Source organism: Mesocricetus auratus, unplaced genomic scaffold (genome assembly GCF_017639785.1).
Source record: "Mesocricetus auratus isolate SY011 unplaced genomic scaffold, BCM_Maur_2.0 Super-Scaffold_100011, whole genome shotgun sequence".
In the NCBI taxonomy this organism is placed as follows: domain Eukaryota; kingdom Metazoa; phylum Chordata; class Mammalia; order Rodentia; family Cricetidae; genus Mesocricetus; species Mesocricetus auratus.
The window spans coordinates 19690219-19713988 of record NW_024429195.1 but is presented as its reverse complement, the minus strand read 5'-3'; the positions used below and the strand labels follow the sequence as shown (position 1 = coordinate 19713988).

The window sequence follows — 23770 nt, the reverse complement described above, 5'->3', positions numbered from 1 at the left end:
GATGGGAAGGGGGCTGTAATGGCATGATCATGTAAGGGAGAGGAGGAGAGTGGGGATACTGGGTTGCAATGTGATATGACACAGCTAAAATTAAGGGGTGTTTGAGGCAATATGGATACCTAATATTTTAGAAACTTTACAAAATGTATACACATATGAAGGCAATCTAAATGAAATTGCCGAATAATAGGGGATTACAGAATCCCAAATCACCATCTCTTTTCACCCAATAAAGATTCCAGTACCAGGATTGGGTTATATATATCTGAGCTGTTGGTCAAAGAGACCCTCGAAAGAATCTTCAAACAGTCCAGGATGTTGACAAGACTGTAGTTTGCACTCTACATGATGGCAGCAAGGCACCATTGCTGAAGAAAAAACCTATATTGAACATGGAGATTTAAAGCCAGTACCTACATCAAGCCTTCAGTCCTGTGCCCTAGCATTGTTGGTACAGGAAGTTACTCTTAATGCTACCAAAAAGGAACATAAACAACAACTTAGGTGTAAAACCTTTATCTATAATGCTTTTCTGCTTATAAGAGAAGCTACAGAAATTGTGTTGCAAAGCTTGTAGAAATAACCAACCAATAATTGATTTGACTTAAGGCCCCCTCTATGAGATGTAACCCATAGTAGATATTGCTTGGGCAACTAGGAACCTGATAACAGTTACATTAGGGACCTAGAATAAAAACCAAATATTGAAGGTCTTAACTAACAAAATAAACAAATAGAAACAACAAAAAGAACAAAAGTAGTGATAAAATAACCACTAATGACATTCTACTATACTCATAGGTTAATGTCTCATTCAGCCATTATCAGGGAAACTACCTCCTGCAGCAGATGCAAAAAAAATAGAGACCCACAACAAGACATTGCACAGAGAATGAGCGACCTTGGAACATTCATCTCTGAATGGGATGCCTCCATCTAATCCCTCTGCTCAGAGCACAGGGAACCCACAGAAGAGGAGACAGAAAGGGTGGACGAGACAGAGGGGAAGGAGGACACCATGAGAAAAAAGCATGCAAAACTCAAGTGAAATCACAGAGACTGGCTCAGTCAGAACAGATCCTGCACAGGTCTGCACCAGGTCCCATGAGCCATATTAGTGTTTTAAGGGATTCTGGAGTGTGAGGGCCATGTGTCTCTGATTACCATGCCTTTTCTTGGGCCATTTTCCTTTTGTCAGGTTGCCTTGTCCAACTCCAAAGTGGTTTTTTGTCTTATTATGTTTTATTTTGGTATTTATTTTTTAAATGAATAAGTCAACTAATGAAAACCTAACCACTAGGGTAAATGTTACTAATTAACCTTCACTTATACTTTGCATGAGAAGTAATATCAGTTTCTTTAACATAATGGCACTGGGAATATCAATCATTTGAGGACAGACCTTGTGTTCAGGTTCAGGAGTAGTTTACGAACATATATGGGTTTGGAGTGTATTAAATAGACCATACTAGCCTGGGCCTCTTGAGTGTTGGGATAAAAGGCATGCCTTATCAGACCTGTCTTATTGGATAATACTTTTAAACATATTTTATAATACAGATAATTGAAAAGAAAAAGAGTAGGATAATGAGACTAGCAGTGATTTCAAACATATGATACAAAAGTAAGAAAGAGAAATAAATTGGATGTATCAAAGTAAAATAATATATATCCCAAAAGATGAAGATACAAATGTGATCCTAGAATAGCATAAAATATTTACAGATGAGAAAACTCATAAATGGTAAAGTTCCAGAATGTTTAAGGCTGTATTCAAATGACAAGAAAAATATAATAAAAATCATTAATTTATACATTCTCAAAGAAGAACTGGGAATCCATTTCTTCACATTAGTTTTAAAAAATCAAATAATCACATGAAAGATTCAGTAATTCTAATTTAGGAACTTCAAAGAAAAACAAAACAGTGATAAATCACTCCATTGGCTTTAGGATGAAGAAAGGACGGGAGAGGAAGCAAGAGAGATGGGTAAGGAAAGTGGAAAGGAGAGAAGAACTCAGAGAAAGAACAAAAGAGGACAGGGAAAGAGAGAAATAATGAAGAGGCATGAAGAGAGATAGAAATAGAATGATACGGAGGTGTGAGGAGAAAGCTAAAGGGAAGGGAGAAAGAAAAGAAGGAAAGGAAAAAGGATAATAAGGCATAGCAAGAATGTGGAGAGCTCATGTCTCTTAAATTTTGATACTTATAAAATAGTATCTGTAGTGTGGAGAACTGCATGAAAATTAGTTTGAAATTAAAGCTAGAAGTACTACATGAACCTTGAATTTCACCATTGAATGAGTGGGCTGACCATTGTTCATGCTAGTGGTATTCCAATAATCCAAATATGGAAACATCCCTAGTGTCCATCAAAGGGAAGAATAAAGATGTTTTTACCCAAAACAACATTATAGCATCTTTATTTTGACACATGCTATAGCTTAGCTGAGCACTGGTAATAAAAAATGCAGGATAATTGCAATAATTTAATATATATACATATATAATCATTTCCAAAATCATTTATATTCTAACCTCCAAAAATCTGTCAATTTATATATTATAGCATATAGATAATGAAACATATATAACACAATAGAACAGTCTTAACAAAAACCTTTACATTTTTTTTTGAAAACTAACATTCCTTTTTGATTTTCTTGACTGCCTACTATAACTTGGCTTGTCATGTCTGCTTCCACTCATAAATTGTTCTCCTTGACCAAACTTCTGCCCCACAATGCAACCAATGTCCATTACTTGTTCTGTTCATGTACAGCGTCATCTGGCCATGATACCTGACTCAGACACTTACACATTCTCTGAAACTTTTTTTTGTTTGGATCATAAGTACAGACAGGTTTTTGCAATGCTTTTCACTCTGGCGTTATTCTAAACCTCGTGTAATAAAGCTGATAGAAAGTGGCAGTCCTCATACCACTTCAACCAATGTGAAGCAATCTATGCCCAGAAACAAGCACAAGGAGTGATTTATGCTGTGATAATTGCATCTTCTCTTCTCTCTTGCTTCTAATTAAATTAATTAATTATGTTCTATTTGCACAAGTGGACTTGATTTAATATGGTGTATGTAATTAAAAACTCAGGAAATGGAGACAGTATAATGTTGCTCATATTACACAAAATCATTATGCTCTTGCATCCAAAAGCATCCTTATTTATATAAAAAAGGATATTTACCTTTTTCTTTGTTCAAAAAATTATAATCTTGATGAAAATCATCAAAAATCTACTAAACTGATAGATGATACATAGATAGATAGGTATATATATAGATAGACAGACAGACAGACAGATACATAGATAGACAGATACATGATAAATAGATAGTGTTTATATTAATGTTGCTTGAAGCAAATGCAGGTATCAGGAAAGGGTAAACTAATACATAATACTAAATTTTATAATAATTGAATACATTTCTTTTATTGATTAGCAACATAACTTGCCAGTCAATAACACCATTCTGGATCAATATATTCTATTTTAAAGTTCACCTTTGCTGCTTAGAAAGATGATCAATAATCCTTGGTGGTGTTTATCATCCTACATACATAATTACAACATGTTGAGTACATATCATGTTACATGACAGTACATGATGTCATGGCTCACTGATTGTTATTGGACAATCTGTGGGTTTTTCCATAGAAAAGACTATTTCTGCTCATCTCACCATTCCTCAGGTGTTCATAGTTCCTTGTTTAGTGCTGAGGCCCTGTAAGTTATCCCCCTTCTGTGTTAGGATGCTTCTTACTGTTGTCATTATCCAGCTCTTGCTTAGGCATTCGTGGTGATGGGATTTCAAAGTTGTAGAATGTCTGACATTCCTGGGAGAGGCAATCTCATAGCAAACTTTCTGTGCCTCTGGCTTTTGCGATCTTCCTACACCCTTTCCCATTATGCTTTTGGTGCAGTACATGCAAGAATTGTGTTGTAGATGTATCAGTTAAGGCTTGGCATCTCATTGTCGCTTTATCTACATATTTTTTCACTTGTGGTTTTCTGTAATTGTCTTTGTCTTTTGCAAGAAAACATAACTTAGATGAGGAAGTGAGACTTACATATTTTCTTGTAGGTATAAATATAAATGTTTAAAATATTAAGAAATTTTCTGGTTCACCAAAGTAGCAGCTGCAGGTTCTTTTTTAAGATCCATAATGACATTAACCCCTGGTAATTGGTTATTTTCAGTATGAGGTATAATTTCCATTGTTGAGCAGGCCTGACTTCCAATCATGGAGCTACTGGTTACCACCAAGATGTACATATCACTATTGCACACTGGGCCAGAATGAAAACTGCTTTAGTTCATAGACATCATAGCTAGGTCACTCTTAGTTATTTCCCTCCATTGAAGGTTTGCACGGTGCCTCTTTCAGGAAGATGTCATATAATATCAAATTTTGATCATCCAAGTCCTGTATCCAGTGTACCCAGATCAGAAAGTTCTTTTTTGCTCTTTGGTTTTTTCCTATTGCTTAAGAGGTAAGAGTTATAGACTTTGAAAATCACTTGGAGACTAAAAACGTAATGTTCCTCCATGAGACAGACCAGAACTAGGTTACCAGCACCATGGGGAAGGTGGCAGCATGCCACCTTTTGCAGTACTCCTTCTCCAGTGGATATACTCCCCTTTCCTTCAAAGACATTACAATCAATGTACATATTCAAAGACACACAATCATATATGTTCTTGGCATTAAATATGTTATTTTAACGATTTTTTCTTTTTTATTATTTGTTTTTTAATTTAAATTTAAATTAGAAACAAGGTTGCTTCACAAGTCAGTTCCAGTTCCCTCTCCATGTCCCTCCCCTCCTCCCATGCCCTACCCCCAACCACCCCTCATTTCCCCAGGGAGGGTGAGGCCCTCCATGGAGGTATCCATAGTCTGGCATTTCATCCAGTGAAGGGCCTAGACCCTCCCCCAAGAGTTCAGGGTGAGAGCGCATCTCACATTGTTGGATGGGAGTCCAAACTATTTTAACGTTTTAAAATCACATTTTTTGACATTTAATGCAATATTTAATACTAGTCTTTCATCTTTGGTTTTCTAAGCATTGAAGGATAATTTTTTAAAGTGTAAAGTAGCAAATAACATTTTCTGCACTGATGCTCTTAATGGGTTATTGCTTATTTTTTACTAGAAAAATTTTTAAAAATCTAATGGTAATGCAAGTCTTGAGATTCATATCACTTATGATGGTCACCTTAATCAGATTTTTTTCTGTTATTGAATATTTCATCTAAATTATTGTCAGTGCCTTTGACAATTCTTTTTCTGTATGTTTTTTATTTAAATTAGAAACATGCATGCTTCAAATGTCTATCTCAGCTTGTCCCTTCTACCTCCACCAGCCCCACCCTCAGCTCAATCCCCACATCATTCCCCAGGTAGGGTAAGGCCCTCCTTGGGGGTATCTCCAGAGTCTGTCATTTCATCCAGGGCAGGACCTCGGCCCTTCCCCACGTGTCCAGGCTGAGAGAGCATCCCTCCATTTGGAATGGGCTCCCAAAGTTTATTTGTATGTCATGGTGAACAGTAGTCTACTACCTGTTAAGGGAAGCCTTTTTCTTGAAAGAAGCCTTCCTGCCAGCCTAGTTCTAGAGCCACATCAGTCCTAAATAAACACACAGGAGGCTATATTAATTATGAATCTGTTGGCCTTGCTTGTTTCTTATTGGCTAGTTCTGACTTAAGTATTTATCCCGTAATTGCTAATCTAAGTATTTCTCTTACCGGAGAAATTTCCGGGCTTCCTACCCCATGGCGTTAAATCTTGACTCTCGTGTTTCTCCTTCCCAGAGTCCTCCTGGACTCCTAGTCCCACCTATCTAGATTCCTATTGGCCAGCAGTGCTTTATTGACACAGGACTTCCCCAACAACTACCCAAAGCCCCAGAGATTCCTGAGGCCTCCTCATTGACACTACATTCATGGAGTCTGGATCAGTCCCCTGTTGGCCTCTTAGTCATCAGTCTGGGGTTCAAGAACTCCCCCTTGTCCAGTCAGCAGCCCAGGGGTTTATTCATCAGCAAACAAAACTGTCAGCATTGTAGGATATTCTATCACAGCAATCCATCTTGTTTTGATTTATTTTCTTGTTGCCTTTCTATAGTAAAAGTCAACTTTCATAATTTCAGCTAATGTATTAATAAAATATAGGAAGATAGATTGAAAAAGCTAATATAAGATCATAACCATATGACACTTTCTTTGTTAGTTTCTTATGTGTGTTCATTTGTTTACTTATTTTAAGACAACACATCATATATTCTTAACTGGACTCAAACATTCTGTATACTTAAGGATAAATTTAACTCTGATCTTCCTGCCTACACCTTCCATATGCTGAGGTTAAATATGTGTACCACCATAGGATAGAACCTATGGTTTCAGATATACTTTGAATGGACTCCACCAACTGAGTCAGTCCCACAGCCTTTCAATTATATGTACTGGAAAATATATTCATATGGTGGAAAAGGACAGAAATAAATTTGTGGTTAAAATCCTAAATAGACTATAGGATTTTGTAACTTATTTTTATTTTATTTTATTTTGGTTTTATGAGACTGGGTTTCTCTATATTGTTTTGGAGGCTGTAGGTCCAGCCTGGCCTCGAACTCACACAGATCCACCTGCCTCTGGCTCCTGAGTGTTGGGATTAAAGGCGTGCACCACCACTGCCCAGCTGGATTTTGTAACTTATTAAATTCTGTATCATCTCAAAAATTTAGTAGTGTTTTTTGCTCATTAAATTAAAAGATACATACTACTTTCTATAACCAAGAAATGAGTTTCAGGCAAGCCTGATATTTTATCAATAATTTTAAAACAGCAATAAGCCTTCCAGATCCCACCCTCCAGTGTCTCCAGGTTCAGGTGAGCTTGGGTCCCCCTGGGACCACCCTCCTGCTGCCCATCACCCACTCCCTCAGTCTTCCGGGTACCTGCTCCTGGCATCCAGAGGATCCAACACACATAAAAGGCATAAGTCCTTCCAGACACCACACTCCAGCGTCTCCAGGTTCAGGTAAGCTTGGAACTCTCGCGGACCACCCCTGTGCTGCCCATCACCCAATTCCTTGATTTTCCAGGGCCTGCTGCTAGCATCCAGAGCACCTGCCCACACAGGAAAGGCATAAGTCCTTCCAGACTCCACCTTCCAGAGTCCCCAGCTTCAGCTTCAGGAAAGAAGGAGACGAGTAGAGATGGAAAGACCCACCTGCACCCACTGGAAGAAGAGATGGGAAGAAAACAGAATAAGAGGTCACTTAGCAATAGAAAAACCGACATGACTCCACCAGAATCTAGAGACCCAACACTGGCAATAACTGAAAGGCACAACATAGATGAACCAAAAGAGACAGATCTTAAAAAATTATTTTATGAAGATGATAGAGACCCTCAAAGAAGAAACGAGGGAATCCCTTAAAGAAATAGAAGAAAAAACAAAAATACATGAAATGGAGGAAAAGACAAACAAAAAAAGTCAAGAAACAACCAAATCTCTTAAAGACTCTAAAGAGTATCAAGAAAAAACAACCAAACAAATGAAGGAAACAACTCAAACAGTTGAAGGATTGAAAGTTGATATAGAAACAATAAAGAAAACACAGAATGAGGGGATGCTGGATATAGAAAAGCTGGGTAAATGATCAGAAATGACAGATGCAAGTATCACCAATAGAATACAAGAGATAGAAGAAAGAATCTCAGGTGTTGAATACTCATTAGAGGCTATACAGTCATCAACCAAAGAAAATCTCAAAACCAACAAATCCCAAACACAAAAAAATTAAGGAAATATGGGACACCGTGAAGAAGCCAAACCTGAGAATAATAGGTATACAAGAAGGAGAGGAAATACAGCTCAACTGTACAGAAAGCATATTCAACCAAATCACAGAAGAAAATTTCCCTAACCAAAGAAGGATATGCCTATGAAAATACAAGACTCTTACAGAACACCAAATAGGCTGGACTGGAAAAATAAGTCACCTCACCATATAATAATCAAAACATCAAACCTACAGAATGAAGAGAAAATATTAAGAGCAGCTAAAAATAGGCCAAGTAACATATAAAGGCAGAACTATCTGAATTACACCCAACTTCTCAAAGGAAACTATGAAAGACAGAAGATCCTGGACAGATTTCCTACAAACACTAAGGGAACAAGGATGCCCGCCCAGACTACTGTATCCAGCAACGCTTTCAATTACCATAGATGGAGAAAACAAAATATTCCATGACAAAGCCAGATTTAAATAATGCATATCCATGAATCCAGCTCTACAGAAAGTACTGGAAGGAAAACCTAGACCCAACGAAGATAACTACATTCACAAAGACATAGGCAATAGATAATCCCACTTTCACAAACACCAAAGGAAAAAGGGAGGAGAACCTACACAAAATAACACCATCACCAATAAATCAAGCACAAACGAGAATCAATGGTCATAAATATCCATCAACGTCAATGGTCTCAACTTGCCTACAAAAAGACACAGACTAGCAGTATGGATACAAAGACAGAACCCATCCTTTTGCTGCCTACAAGAAAGACATCTCAATGTGAAAGACAGATGTTACCTCAGAGTAAAGGGTTGGGAAAAGAATTTCCAATCAAGAGGACCCAAGAAACTAGCTGGTGTGGCAATCCTAAGACTTCAAATTAAAATCAATCAAAATAAATGAAGAAGGACATTTCATATTCATCAAAGAAAAAGTCCATCAAGATAAAGTCTCCATTTTGAACATCTATGCTCCAAATACAAAGGCAACCACATTCATGATAGAAACATTACTAAAGCTCAAATCACACATGAAATCTCACACACTTGTAGTAGGAGACTTCAACACTCCACTCTCACCACTAGACAGGACCTCCAGACAGAAACTTAACAAAGAGACAAATGAACTAAAAGAAGCTATGACACAACTGGGTTTAACAGACATCTATAGAACATTCCACCCAAACACAAAGGGATATACCTTCTTCTCAGTGCCACATGGAACCTTCGCTAAAATCAACCACAGAATAGGAAACATAGAAAACCTCCAGATATACAAAAAAATTGAATAACTCCCTGTATCTTATCAGACCACAATGCATTAAAATTAGAATTCAACAATAACACAAATTGAAGAGACCCTACAAACTTATGGAAATTGAATAATGCATAATTGCATCATACCTGAAAGACTTCCTGAAATTCAATGAGAATGAATACACCATATATCCAAACCTATGGGACACTCTGAAAGCAGTGATGAGAGGAATGTTCATAGCACTAAGTCCCCACATGAAGAAACTGGAAAACACTCAGAGTTGAGAATTAATAGCACAACTGAATGATCTACAACAAAAAGAAGCAAACTCACCCAGGAGGAGTAGATGCCAGGAAATGATCATATTGAGGGCTGAAATCAATCAAATAGAAACCAGGAAAACATTGCAAAGAATCAATGAAACAAAGAGTTGGTTCTTTGAGAAATCAACAAGATAGACAAACCTTTGTCCAAACTAACCAAAAGACAGAGAGAGAGCATGCTAATTAACAAAATTAGAAATGAAAAGGGGGACATAACAATGGGCACTAAGGAAATCCAGAGAATCATCATGGCATACTTTGAAAAGCTTTACTCCACAAAATTCAAAAATTTTAAGGAAATAGACAGTTTCCTGGATAGATGTCACTTGCCAAAACTAAATCAAGAACAGATAAACAATCTAAATGGACCAATAGCCCTTAACGAAATAGAAGCAGTTATCAAAAGTATCCCAAACAAAAAAAGCCCAGGGCCAGATGGCTTCAGTGTAGAATTCTACCAGAAATTCAAAGAGCTAATTCCAATACCCCTCAAAGTGTTCCACACAATAGAAGCAGGAGGCTCACTGCCAAGCTCTTTTTACAAGGCTACAATTACCTTGGTACCCAAGCCACGCAAAGACACAACTAAGAAAGGGAACTGTAGACCAGTTTCCCTCATGAACATCGATGCAAAAATATTCAATAAAATACTAGCAAATCAGAATCGAGAACACATCAGAAAAATCATCCACCATGATCAAGTAGAACTCATCCCAGGAATGCAGGGATGGTTCAACATTAGAAAATCTATCAATGTAATCCATCATATAAACAAAGTACAAAAAAAAACCACATGATCACTAGATGCTGAAAAAGCGTTTCACAAAATCCAGCACCCCTTCATGATACAGGTCCTAGAGAGATCAGGGATAACAGGAACATACCTGAACATAATAAAAGCAGTATATAGTAAACCAACAGCTAACATCAAACTAAATGGAGAGAAACTCAATGCAATTCAAATAAAATCAGGAACAAGACAAGGCTGTCCACTCTCTACATATCTCTTCAATATTGTACTTGAAGTTCTAGTTAGGACAATAAGACAAAAAATGAGATTAAGGGGATACAAATAGGAAAAGAAGAAGTCAAGCTTTCACTCTTTGCAGATGATATGATAGTTTACATAAGTGCCCTGAATAACTCTGCAAGGGAACTCCTAGAGCTGATAAACGCCTTCAACAAAGTTGCAGGATAAAAGGATAACTAAAAAAAAATCAGTGGCCCTGTTAATACAGATGATAAAGTGGCTGAAAAAGAAATCAGAAAATCATCACGCTTTACATTAGCCATAACCAGCATCAAATATCTGGGGATAATGTTAAACAAGGAAGTGAAAGATCTGTATATCAAGAACTTTGAGCCTCTAAAGAAAGAAATCAAAGAGGATACCAGAATATGGAAAGATCTCCCATGTTCTTGGATTGGCAGTATCAACATAATAAAAATGGAAATCTTGTCAAATGCAATCTACATATTCAATGCAATCTCTATCAAAATTCCAGCACAATTCTTCACAGACCTTGAAGAAAAATAATCAACTTTACATGAAAAATCAAAAGACCCAGGATAGCCAAAACAACCCTATACAATAAAGGAACTTCAGGAGGCATCACCATACCTGACTTGAAGCTCTATTACAGAGGTATAGTCCCAAAAACATCTTGGTATTAGGACTAAAAATAGACAGGTAGACTAATGGAATTGAATTGAAACCCCTGATTTTAATCCACACGCCTATGATCACTTGATTTTTACAAAGAAGCTAAAATTACACAATGGAACAAAGATAGCATCTTCAACAAATGGTGCTGGCATAACTGGATATTTGCATGCAGAAGTCTGCAGATAGATCCATGTCTATACCCTTGTACAAAACTTAAGTCTAAGTGGTTCAAAGACCTCAACATAAATCCAACCACATTGATCCTCTTAGTAGAGAAAGTGGAATGTGTCCTTAAATGAATTGGTCCAGAAGATTGCTTCCTCAACATAAGTAGCACGGACATTGAGATCAACAATTACCAAATGGGACCTCGTGACACTAAGAAGATTCTGTAAGGCAAAGGACACAATTAACAAGACAAAAAGGCACCCCACAGAATGGGAAAAGCTATTCAGTAACCTCACATCTGACAGAGGGCTGGTCTCAAAAATTTACTAAAAACTCAAGAAGCAAGTTTCCAAAACACCAAAGGATGCAATTAAACAGTGGGGTACAGCACTAAAAAGAGAATCCTCAATAGGGGAGTCTAAAATGGCTAAAAGACACATAAGAAAGTGCTCAATATCCTTAATCATCAGGAAGACAGTAGGTCATGGGGAAACAGGTAGGTTGAGTGGGGGATAGAATAGGGTGAGAACAGGATGAGAAATACCATAATAGAGGGAGTCATAGGTTTGAAAAGAGATTTGGCACCAATGATACCTCTAGAAATCTAAAGGGATGACACCAATTGGCAAGCTAACAATAGTGGAGAGACTACTTTAAATGCCCATTCCTGATAATGAACTTGACGTCTACCTTATATGACATCCTTGAACCTTTATCCAGTAACTGATGGAAGCAGAGGCAAACACCCACCATGAAACACTGAATTGAACCCACAAAAGCCAGTGACAGAGAGAGAGGAGCGATGAGCAAATTGGCAAAGAATGGGCAGATGAAACCAGCAGACACAGCTGATCTGAACAAGGGGAAGCTCTTGGAGACCAGACCAACAGCTGGGAGGCCTGCATGGGACTGATCCTGACACCCTGAGTGTGAGAGTCAGTGAGGAGGCCTGGGCAACCTATGGGTCCCTGTGCAATAGATCGGTGTTTATCCCTGGCATACAAATGGACATTTTGTGTCCATAACACAGAGAGGGATGATCTCTCAGCCTGGACTCTTAGGAGATTGCCTGGACCCTGCCCTGCGAAATGACAGACTCTGGATATAACCGGGGTGGAAGGAAGTGGGGATAGGGTGGGAGGCTCGGGGGGATGGTGGGGGGTCTGCAGGAGGAGAGGAGGGAGAGGCAACTGGGATTGACATGTGAAGCAAGCTAATTAAAAATTAAAGTAAAAAAGGAAACAGTAATAAAAACTTCAAAACCTCTACAATCAAATTTCATATTCCATAATCCATAATTTAGAATTTTTCATATTTTCTAACTTTTACCTACCTTAGAGATTTATACACAGCGTTATGTACCCCCATTAACAGAAAAATGTCAAATGTTAGCAAAACTCTGTTCGTGGTATCAACCAACAGTGATTTTGATTTCTTTTCAGTGATATTAGTTTTTCTTTAAAATTTTATTTTCATGAAAAATTGTATTTGGGGACTACAACGCAGCAGAGCCCAGGCGACTGGCGGGTGATAAACCAAAGTGACTAGCAAGGAAAGGCTTCTCTTTACAGATATGTGTAATATACATTATTGTGTATATTAAGGAATACAGTAACACAGTTAATAAAAGACCCACAGACAGATATTGGGGTTCAAGCTTCAAGTTGAAGATCAGAAAAGTAAAACAGTTGGTAACTAGCTCTGACCTCTACCTTGGTCTGAAAGGATGATCCTGTGTCTTAAATTTCTCCATCAAGCCTCAGAATTCTGCCTATCCTCAGCATGGCTAGAGAATCTATCTCCACATGAGACCTTTTGCTTTTTATACCTCCCTAGTGCTGGAATTAAAGGCATGTGATCCCAAGTGCTTTGATCATCTTTGTGTGAGCTCTTTCTCTTTAGGACTGGATCGATTTTCTGTAGCTCAGTGTGGCCTTGAACTAATAGAGATCTGTGGGATTAAATGTGTGTACCACCACCGCCTGGTTTCTATAGCTAACTGGTGTGGCTGGCTTTGCTTTTTACCTACAGGCAAGCTTTAATAAATCATAAATAATATATCACCACAAAATGCATAGATATATCTTAAAGAAGAATAATAAAAATTAACATTTCACTTTGTCCCTTATATGTATGTTTACACATAACAATACACTTATGATGCAGAAGGTCACCAGTATAGGCATCAAACTCACAGAAAAGAAGGTTGCTGGCTGATGGGGATTTGCACATAAATTAGAACATATATATTGTATAACAAGGACGTTGGAACCAGTGCACAGAGTTTAATGATGGCTCCTGAAATCTTTGCATTGTTTGCCTGAGTATTGTATTTTCTTCATATTTTTTCTATAGTTTTCAGTGTTCACTGACTGCAGATGACTTAGAATGTTCAAACTCCCCAAGATGAACATATTGTGTGTCTTTTTCTTTAGCCAATTTGTCCCATTAGAAATATGTCTTGTGGTTCCCTAGAATGATTTCTAGATATTTTATCCTTTCCACTAGCTGAAAAGTATACAGTTATCTGAGAAAGGACTAGTCATTTAACATTTCATATAATGTTTGCAAATAACACTGTTTCAAGTCATCCATAAATACAAACAGATGTTTTAATTACCACATTTGTGTATTTCTGGCTCATGAGCACTACATGTTAGAGATACAGAAAAAAAATATGTATTTTTCCAAGTGGTGGTGTTGCATGCCTTTAATACTAACACCCAGGAGGCAAATGCAGGAGAATCTCTGAGTTCAGTGTCAGTTTGATTTATAGAATGAGTTCCAGAACAGCCAACACTGCTACACAGAGAAACCCTGCCATGAAAACTCAAAAAGAAAAAGGAAGAAAATTGTGCATTTTTATTTCCACAATATCAAAGTTTTTGTATAATAATTAACCCAAAAGTCATGGTAGTTTTAATGTCAATAATTTGTTAACTAGTCATTGTCTTTTAGGAGAGACATGACTGAGGCAAACATAATTTTTAAAAATTATGTTTTTAGTCTAATATTGTTTCAGGTCACTCAAAATAAACACAACAGTATATGTACATTTGAGTAGGCTGCAGAATACATACAAAGAGTTAAACGGATTCAGGAGAGTTCATGGTGTGTGAAAGTGGGCTATGAAGCAGAAGTGGTAACTGTTAGAGTTGTAAGTCTCTGTAAATCAAACACCTAACAATGCAGAAGTACTACAGCAATGCTGCTGTAGAGTCAGATTTGTATAGAGCCTCAGAAATCACACTTCAGATGTAAGGTTGAAGACAAAGGGCATTGTAGATGAAAAGGGCAGGGCTCTGACTCAGACAGAAAAACAATAGAAGGACAGAGGTATTTCAGGTCCTGATGGACAAACAGGCTGATGTATAGATGCCTAGAGACTATCCAGAATTAACAAAGTTGAAGCCTACTTTAATTCAATAAGGCAGTTTTGGTGTGGCTGGAAGTTGGCCCTTTATCACATTTACTGCATGGCCACAGGCTGATGCAGCTCTTGCCAGCACAATGTGATAACCTCACATTTATGAAAACACTTAAGAGAAGGTTCATCAACAGTCATTGAAACCATATATCCTTGGGGATTTTAATATGCCCATGTGCTGATAGAGTTCAAATTGTGCTGATAAGTTGAGAGGACAGTGCTCACCTTTTAGAAATAAGTGATGTATCAGTCTGTTATGTTGAGTGATACTGGATAACTGATAGTGTTTATGTGCCAACTAATCATAGCATCACAAAAGTGAAGACAAACACTGCTTTAACTTCTCAACATTCAGCATTCATGTGAAGAGAAGTGTGGATCTATTTCTCCATGGTATATAGTTTTAAAAAATAATGTTTGAAATTAAAGGTTATGTTATGTTATCAATCATAGTGTGGGAAAGAAATTGTTTCTGCCAATAATGTGTTCAAGTTCAGGTTATCAATGAAAGTAGATATTTTTATAACAGTTTATTTTTTACCTTGGTTATAAGTGATAGCCAATGCTGCAGATATGAGATTATTTCCCATGGAATAGGATATTTCCAGAAAGGTCTGAGAGTTCCCAGCTTGCCTTCATCAAATTTTATATCAGAGTGGGTTCTACATCTTTGTCTATGCCCACCTCCATACCAATGTTCTTTCTCTCCAGTCTACCCACATATTTGCCTAAAATTTCATCCTTCATCTCAGGTGGTATAAAATCAGACAATGTGTTTACCTATTGCAGATACAAATTATATATCTTTGTATTTATACATTATTCATCTTATGATTAATTTCCATGTTGAAAATTGAGCTTAGGCCCTCACATACATTAGGAAATTGTTGTTTCTTTGAGATATATAACCTGTAAATTTTAAATGTTGTAATGTTCCTACTGAAGTGGTTTCTCAATTTGCATGTTTTTAAAAATGTGGCTATTGGCAAAATGAATTAATCCACCCAGAGACAAATACATTGAAAGGACTTAATTTAACAATTATCAGGTGGCTAACTGCAGGCCATGTTTGGAATACTTTCTCAAATTTCAGAGATAACATTTATCTGAATCAGGAGATGACAATAATTTTTCTCTACCTCCTTATTGATAAGGGTTATTTCTGATGAAGAAAATCAACAATCCCTTGCAATATCTGTGAGTAGTTATTACTTTGCATAGATTTCTGTATGTTCTATTTGATATTCTCCTTTGTCTCTAACATTTTATTTTTCCCCTGTGAAATGACCAATGGATCACACAAGCTGTTTCTTCTTCATGTTTACCATAAACTTCCAACATCTTTTCTAATGTGTTTGAAGTGCTGTCAATTTAATGAGGCTATAACCTGTTAAGATTCCACAAGTGTTGGTTAATGGGAGGGTATGTCATGGGCCGCTTTGAACTACAAAACTATTTTCTGAAAATATTGACAAAGTTTCTTACCTAAACATTATAACAAGCATACAATTCTATGACAACAGATAAAAATGATAATTAACTGAAAACAGCTAGCACACTGCTGCTTCCCCTGAGATGGAAGTCTGAATCATTAGAGAAAACCAGACTGTAGTCACCTCTCCTTGATCAAATGATCCTGAACGATGACATATATGAGCAGACACTTTTTACAGCATCAAGCCAAGAAGGGTAATTACTTTTTGTGCTGCAAAGTCTCTCTTGTTATCAAGAGGACACCATACCTAAATCGGAAAGGACAGATATTCTTGGTTTAGAATGCTGTTGTATGATTAATAGGTGAAGAAAGATAGATGTTGGTTGTTGTTATTGCTGTTACTTTTAACTATTTATGGGTCATAACTTTACATTTTGTAAAATAAGATAAGCATCAGTATTCATTTTTTCTATATAAATTTAACATCTAAAGAAAAGTTTGAATAAAATTACAAAAATGTATGTCATGTAAATCATTTAACATGTGATGTATTTACGTCACATAAAATTATAAAAGCATCAATATGTTTTATATTGCCTGATTTAGGATGGAAGAAGATAGATTAACCAACTTTTTATTTTCATGATATTGTTATAGAGGAAGACATGTAATTTATTTGTCACTATTTGTTCATGGGTTCTTCGTTTATGATGCTGGAAGCTGGTGAGATCATTTCATTCAGACCATTCAATCTTTCAAACCAAGCCACTGCATTGTACTGACTGACAGTGACAGAGACTGTTCAAATTAAGGGAAAGATTGAAGGGTAATAACTTTAATACCTGGTACTGCTTACAATTCTCATATAATTTGCAAAGAATATATTCTGTTTCCTCCCTGACTACCACTTCCATATCTGTATTTGCCCATTTTGCCCAAAGTTGCCCACCAGCTTTTCCTTCAGCTCCTCTCCTGAATATATGTTACCATTACTGAACACTAATGTGTAACATACCTGCAAAGAGCTGCACTAGATGGTAAATGTTCTTCAAGACTAACTGACTGACTTTATAAGTATGGTGATGCTGCAATAATAAATGGCACACTTATTGAGAGTACAGGTAACTGTTTGTTGTAGAAACTACTAACAAGAGTAAAACAGTAACCCAGATGAGTCGAGTAGTTTTCTGCCACTGAACTGGAAGCCAGTAAGGGTCAAGCACTCTGATATTCCTTCTTTTATTCCTTCCTACATACATGCCCCTAGCCATGCCCAAAAGTGAGCCTGGCTAGTGGCATAGTTCCTCTGCCCTATCTGTAGTCAAGCCTAAAGTGAGTGTGGTTAGCAGTGCTGTTCTGCCCTTTCATTACTACATCTGTATGTGTCTTTAGAGTGTCACATGGATAATGGCAGAGTCCTGTTTCTCCCTACAATTCCCATTTCAGTCTAAAATCATATTTAAACTTAAAGCAAAACTAACTTGTGTCAATGAACAAAATGTCTCAAATATCTATCCCATCTAAACCTAAACTTACCTAAAAGAAACACCCAAGTCTGAATAACTCCTTCCAATTCCAACTATAAATTAATTGAAAACTAACACTAACAGGTATAAAATATCCTATAATATCAATAGTAGGGAGAGGGGTTGTGGGATTCTCAAAACTACTTCCTGCTGAGATGGGATGATGACAATCTCATGAGGACCTGAGAGAAAAAATTGTTATTGTAACAAAATATTCCGTAGATTAGACAGTCTCTGTTTGGCAGGAGATGCTTGATTGAAGTTCCTGACTGGAGTTCTAGTGTTGATTAAAGCTCTCCTCTGAAGCTCTGGCCAGATTGTAGAAGATGCACTATATCAGTTCCTTGGACTGGAGTTGTATCGAGTGATGCAGTTCCAAGCCAGTTTCAGGATGGTGCTTGTCAGGTAGAGTCAATGATATGGGGCAGTTCAGATGCATCTAGTCGAATCAGGTGCAGTAGAGGAATTGGATCCTCATTCTCTTTCCAAAGCAGTTTAAGATTGCTGGCAAGAAATCCCTTGTTCTCTGCAAAACTCAAACATTAATATTAACCATGAAAAAAAAGTTTTTTAAACTTTTATATGTATGCATAATGGGAAAGGTGACACTAGGAAAGATGGTAAACGTGAAGGAGATTAGAAATTTCAGAAAGAGATATCCACAGATAGCTTTTATTTTCTTCAGTCTTATATCAATGGCTCTTTGATATAATACAGAAATTCTGAATTTTAGTCAAATAATATGCTTGAATAGAGAGTAGGAAAGCCAATCCAACTCCAAAGATAGCTTCAGTTAAATTCACGGGGAATAAAGTATATGAAGAAACAAAGATAAGAGGGTATTATAAAAAAACAATATAGAGAGGGTTAGACTTTGATACCACACACTGAGTTATTATTTGTTTGATGGTCCTCAGGGTAGCTATTCATTCTTCTTAAGGAATCCATACATCCAATACTCTTTCGTTGAGTTTTCCTGTGAAGACAAGAAACAAAACACTTCTCTTTCCTTTTATGAGGTCACTTTACCCATGGTAGAATATGATTTTGTAGATGAGCTGTTATCTTTCCTCCTCCTGAAATGTCTTCTGTTCAGATTGAATCTTAATTCCGATGGAACCCAAAGTTTTTCTTCTCCTGTGAAAACAAAAGCAAAACTTCTTCCCCAATGTAACACATATCCTGGTTTCCACATTGAGGTCATAATATCCTTAAAATACACTGGTTGGTTCAGTTCAGAATTCTTCTCTGTAGTCTAGTGTCTTTCTGATGCAGTTTGTCCTTTTTCATTAGCATTAAGAAAATTCAATGTTAGCAAAGCATTATGTAACCTGTGTTTGTGGGTCTTTGTTCCCTCTGGCTGTTCATGAAGCATCTCTTTTAAGATTCGGTTAGATCTTTCAACCACAACTTGTCCTGTGGGATTGTAAGGTATACCAGTTACATGTTTTATATTAAACTATTTGAAAAATCCTTCCAATTCACTGGAGATATATGCTGGAGCATTAGCAGTTTTTATTTTTGCAGTTATACCCATAACAGCCATCACCTCTAACAGGTATGTAATAACAGAGTCAGCCTTTTAAAAGCTGAGGGCAGTAGCCCATTGGAAGCCTGAGAATGTGTTTATGGTATAGTGCACATATTTCAAACTGCCAAATTCTGGGAAGTTAAATACTTCCTTTTGCCAAAGTTCATTTCTGTGAATACCGTTGGGATTACAACCTGCTGGTAATGGAGTTTGACTGTAGAATGAGCAAGTAGGGCAATTTATTATTATTTCTTTGGCTTGTTTCCAGGTGTTAGAAAAATCCTTCTTTAAACCTTTGCTGTTAACATGGGGTTTCTTATGAAATTCTGAAGCTTCCAACACATTAATAAATGATGAATTTCATCATTGCCCTGTGCCAGAGGACCTGGCAGACCTGTATAGGATCTGATGTGTGTTATATATATAGGATGAGTCCTGTTTCTGATGGTTTCCTGTAATTGTAAAACAATGAGATTAATTCTGTGCTATCAGGAACAAATTCTGCAGTCTCCATGTGCAACACAACTCTCTCTGCATACTAAGAATCGGTGACTATATTGAGAGGTTCTGTAAAGTCATTAAGTACCATGAGAATGGCATATGTCTCTGCCTTTTGTACAGAGATGTAAGGGCTTTGAACTACTTTACTTATATTTCCTGATTTATACCCTGCCTTACCTGATTTGTTTGCATCCATGTAGAAGGTAAGAACTCCAGAAATAGGCGTTTGTCTCACGATGCATGGAAGAATACAAATTGTTTTGTTTTTGAATTTGATTCTCTCTCTTTTGGGATAGTTGTTACAAATAGTTCCCCAAAAGTCACTGCAAGCTATTTGCCAATACTCATTATCCTTCCAAAAGGAGGAAATTTCCTCATTAATTAAAGGTACAATAATTTCATCTGGGTCTTTCCCAGTCAGTTGATGAAGCCTTAACTTACATTTTAGTATCAAATCGGAGATCTTTTCTATATATGTTTTCAATTTTTTATTCTGTTTATGTGGCAGAAATACCCATTCTAGTATGATGTCTTCCTCTGCATTAATATTCGTGAGAGGTGTTCTCTAGATTGTAAAATAACCAGAATGTAGTACAGCTTTCGACCCACACAGTCCACATGTGATTCTAATATTCTCTTTTCTAGCCATTCTAATTCCTTTTCAGCCTCAGCTGATAGTACTCATGGGCTATTTAGGTGTTTATCTCCTTTTAAAGCCATTTTCAGGTGTTTTAACTCATGCCCTTCTACACTGATAATTGTCTGTAATTGATAGATTTCTCCTAATAGTTTTTGAAGATCATTAAGAGTCTGGTAACGAAGTCTTCTGATCTATACTTTCTGCAGTCTAATTTTCTGACTGTCTAATTTATAACCTAAATAATTAATAGAATCTTCTCTGTATTTTTTTCTGGGGCAATTTGTAATTGCCAGTGAGAAAAAGTTTCCTTTACTGCTTCAAACACCTTTTCCAAAGTACCTATATGTGAATCAGACAGTGATATGTTCTCCATATAATGATATATTAACGGATGTGGAAATTGGTTATGAATTATACCTAGAGCTTTATTTACAAAATATTGACATGAAGTTGAGCTATTTAACATACCTTTCAGTAGCACCTTCCACTGGAATCTTCATACTGGATGGCAATTATTATAGGTAGGTACTGTGAAGGTGAACTTTTTCCTGTCATTTTCTTGTAACGGTATAGTGAATAAGCAATCTTTTAAATCTATAACTATAATTGGCCAATCCTTAGGTATTAGAGAATGTAGTAGCATCCCAGGTTGTAGAGACCCCATAGGCTGAATTACCTTGTTGATGGCTCTAAGATCAGTAACCATTCTCCATTTCTCAGACTTCTTCATGATAACAAAAACACGTGAATTCCATGCACTAGTTGATTCCTCAGTATGTCCAGCATCTAGCTGTTCCTGAATTAACTTCACCAAAGCCTCTAACTTCTCAGATGTCATAGGCCATTGTCCTAGCCAGACAGTTTCATCTGTTAGCTATTTTAAGGGTAGAGCTTTTGGTTGCTCTGTAGGTTTGGCATTAGCATCCTGTTTCTGTACAGCCTATATGTTTGGAATCTGTCTTCTGCAATGCCTTATTATATTCTTTCTACCACCAAGAGCTTGGCTATAATGACTATCTGATACAGGAGGCATGTTAATCTGCTGTAATTGTTCACGACCCCAGAGATTAATAGCAGTATCTGCAATATATGGCTTTAATCTTCCTCTCTGTCCTTTTGACCAAATAAAGTCAATCCAGCTAATGCTCTGTTTAACGTGAGACAGGGTTCTGATCCCTAAGAATTGAATGTTTACCTCTTTTAGAGGCCAAATCAGGGACCACAGTTTCTGATTTATGATGGTGACATCAGTTCCAATTTCTAAAATGCCATTAATAACCGTATTATTTACTTTAACTAGTAACTTGTGTCTATGATATTGTATAGAAGTTTGCCAAAATATATGTTTTTATTTCCTCCTGATATAATTGATTCATCCCATGTAGCTAATGTATTATCTAGTGTCATATTATTTACAATGGGGAGTGAATCTTCTAATTGTCCTAGGAGAGGTTGTCCTCTACTGTTACTTGGAATGACCAGACTACCTTGGATTTTGTGGCCTTCATGAGGCCCCTGTACCAGTTTCTGAGCTGTAAAGTCTACCTTGTCTCTCTTTAGTCAACCAGCATTCTTTGGTCCAATGTTTGTCCTTGCCACATCTCCTGCAGAGACCAAAAGACTGAGACCTTCTGTCTGAAGCATTCATTGTAGAAGCATTATTTTTGGAATGCTTCGTCTACAGTTCCTACTCAGATGTTCTATTTTACCACAGTTAAAGCACGTGGCATCTTTATGTCTGTTGAATTTTTTGGTGATTGCCTCCCATACACAGGCCTCTATATCATCATGGGTAGGGCATTTGGCATCCTGGTGCCTTCTCAAACCTGTAGAAATTGGCTTACCTATCCAAGCTCCCATATCCTGACTTTTACATTCAAGGTTAGCTGTATATAGGACCCATTCCTCCAATGGTGCTGATCTTATTTTTAATTGCCAAATTACCTGCTTGCATTGTGGATTTGCATTCTCATATGTCAAAGATTCTATAGGGAGTCTCCTAGATTCTGGATTTGTTACTTGAACTTCTATCGCTCTGGACAATCTTTCTAAAAATTCAGTGATCCTTTCCCTTGGACCCTGCACTATTGTGGTATAGGGTTGTATTATCTCTCCTGTTTCACAAACCTTATTCAAAGCATTCAAAGCAGCTGTACAGCATAAAGACAACATGTGCTCGTCATATGCAGACTGATCCTGTAGGTCAGCGTAAGCACTCTCCCCAAGAATCTTGTCTTGGGATGTTTCATAACCGTTTTTAATTTCTGAATACCTAGGGCTTTTGCCTCTTGCCTCCATGAATCTCTCCATTGAATTTTACATGAATATTCAAACACAGCCAAGGCCAATTGGGCCCAGTCTCTTGGGGTTACTCTATTTGTACTATCCCATGAGGTTAGGAGCTCTCTGACATAGGGAGAATGAAGACCTTGATTCCCTTTAGGTCCTTCATCTGTATAGGTTCCCATTGATAAGCAACAGAATGATCTGGGTGCTTTTTCATTGCTGGATTTTCAGTTACAGATACTGGGAAAACCATAGAAGAGGGTATAACAACCTTAAAGATATCTTTCCAGCATTTGAGAGGTGTAGGGAAACCTCTTTTCTGACCTGTTGCCTGTATGTCTGATTCTGAAGAATCTGGTTGGATGTCTTCTCAGAACTGCAATCTATCATTGTTCCTATCAGCTCTTGAAGTTCTTGGGTCAAATAATTTTCCAAGGACGTCATGGAGTCGTTAATGTTTTTGCATTCATTGCTTGTACATAATTCCAAATATTTAATATTCTCATCCTAAGAAAGTATCTCAATAACGTGTAAACTGTCTTCCAGAAATAACATTCTATCAGCTAGTTTCATTGCTCTCAGACATGGAACAAATCTTTTCTGTTAGCATTTCAATCTTATGTGCCAGTCTTCGTAGTTTGCTAGTGAAATCATCAAATAAGGAACAGTCCTGTTGGTTAAATGTTTCAACATTATGTTCCACTTTTTCTATTCTATTGAGTAGATGTGGAACACATTTTTCCTGAAAGTAATTCAGTTTTATGTTCTGTCTCTTTAAACCTGTTTATCAGATCTACATTATCATTTTGAATATCCTGAATATTTTGTACCAAACCTTCCTTACTATCCTGCAAGGAATTTTCCATTTTCTGAATTCTTTGTACTAAGATTTCATAACCCTCCTGCGATGACTGTTTGATCTGTATAATTTTGTCATTTGTTGCCCTAATCTCAAACCATTTCTTTAGTAAAATTATATAGTTATGAAACTAACAACTACCATCGTGGGTAGAATGTACCTTCCAGGTAGTTCCTCAAACCTTCCTAATATCCCTCCATACACAAAACAAGAAAATTCTTAACATCCTGCATTGTAATGTTAGCTGTCATTGTATAAAGCACTTAAGTTTGTTACAGTGGAGTTTCATCAGGCTGAATTCAGCAGGTCGCCAGTGAA

General features: G+C 37.0%; 1 pseudogene; it reads right to left on the bottom strand.

Moving 5' to 3' along the window:
- Positions 1-23037, bottom strand: part of LOC110340797 — a 34642-nt pseudogene extending 11605 nt beyond the window's left edge.
- Positions 23038-23770: the final 733 nt, after the last annotated feature.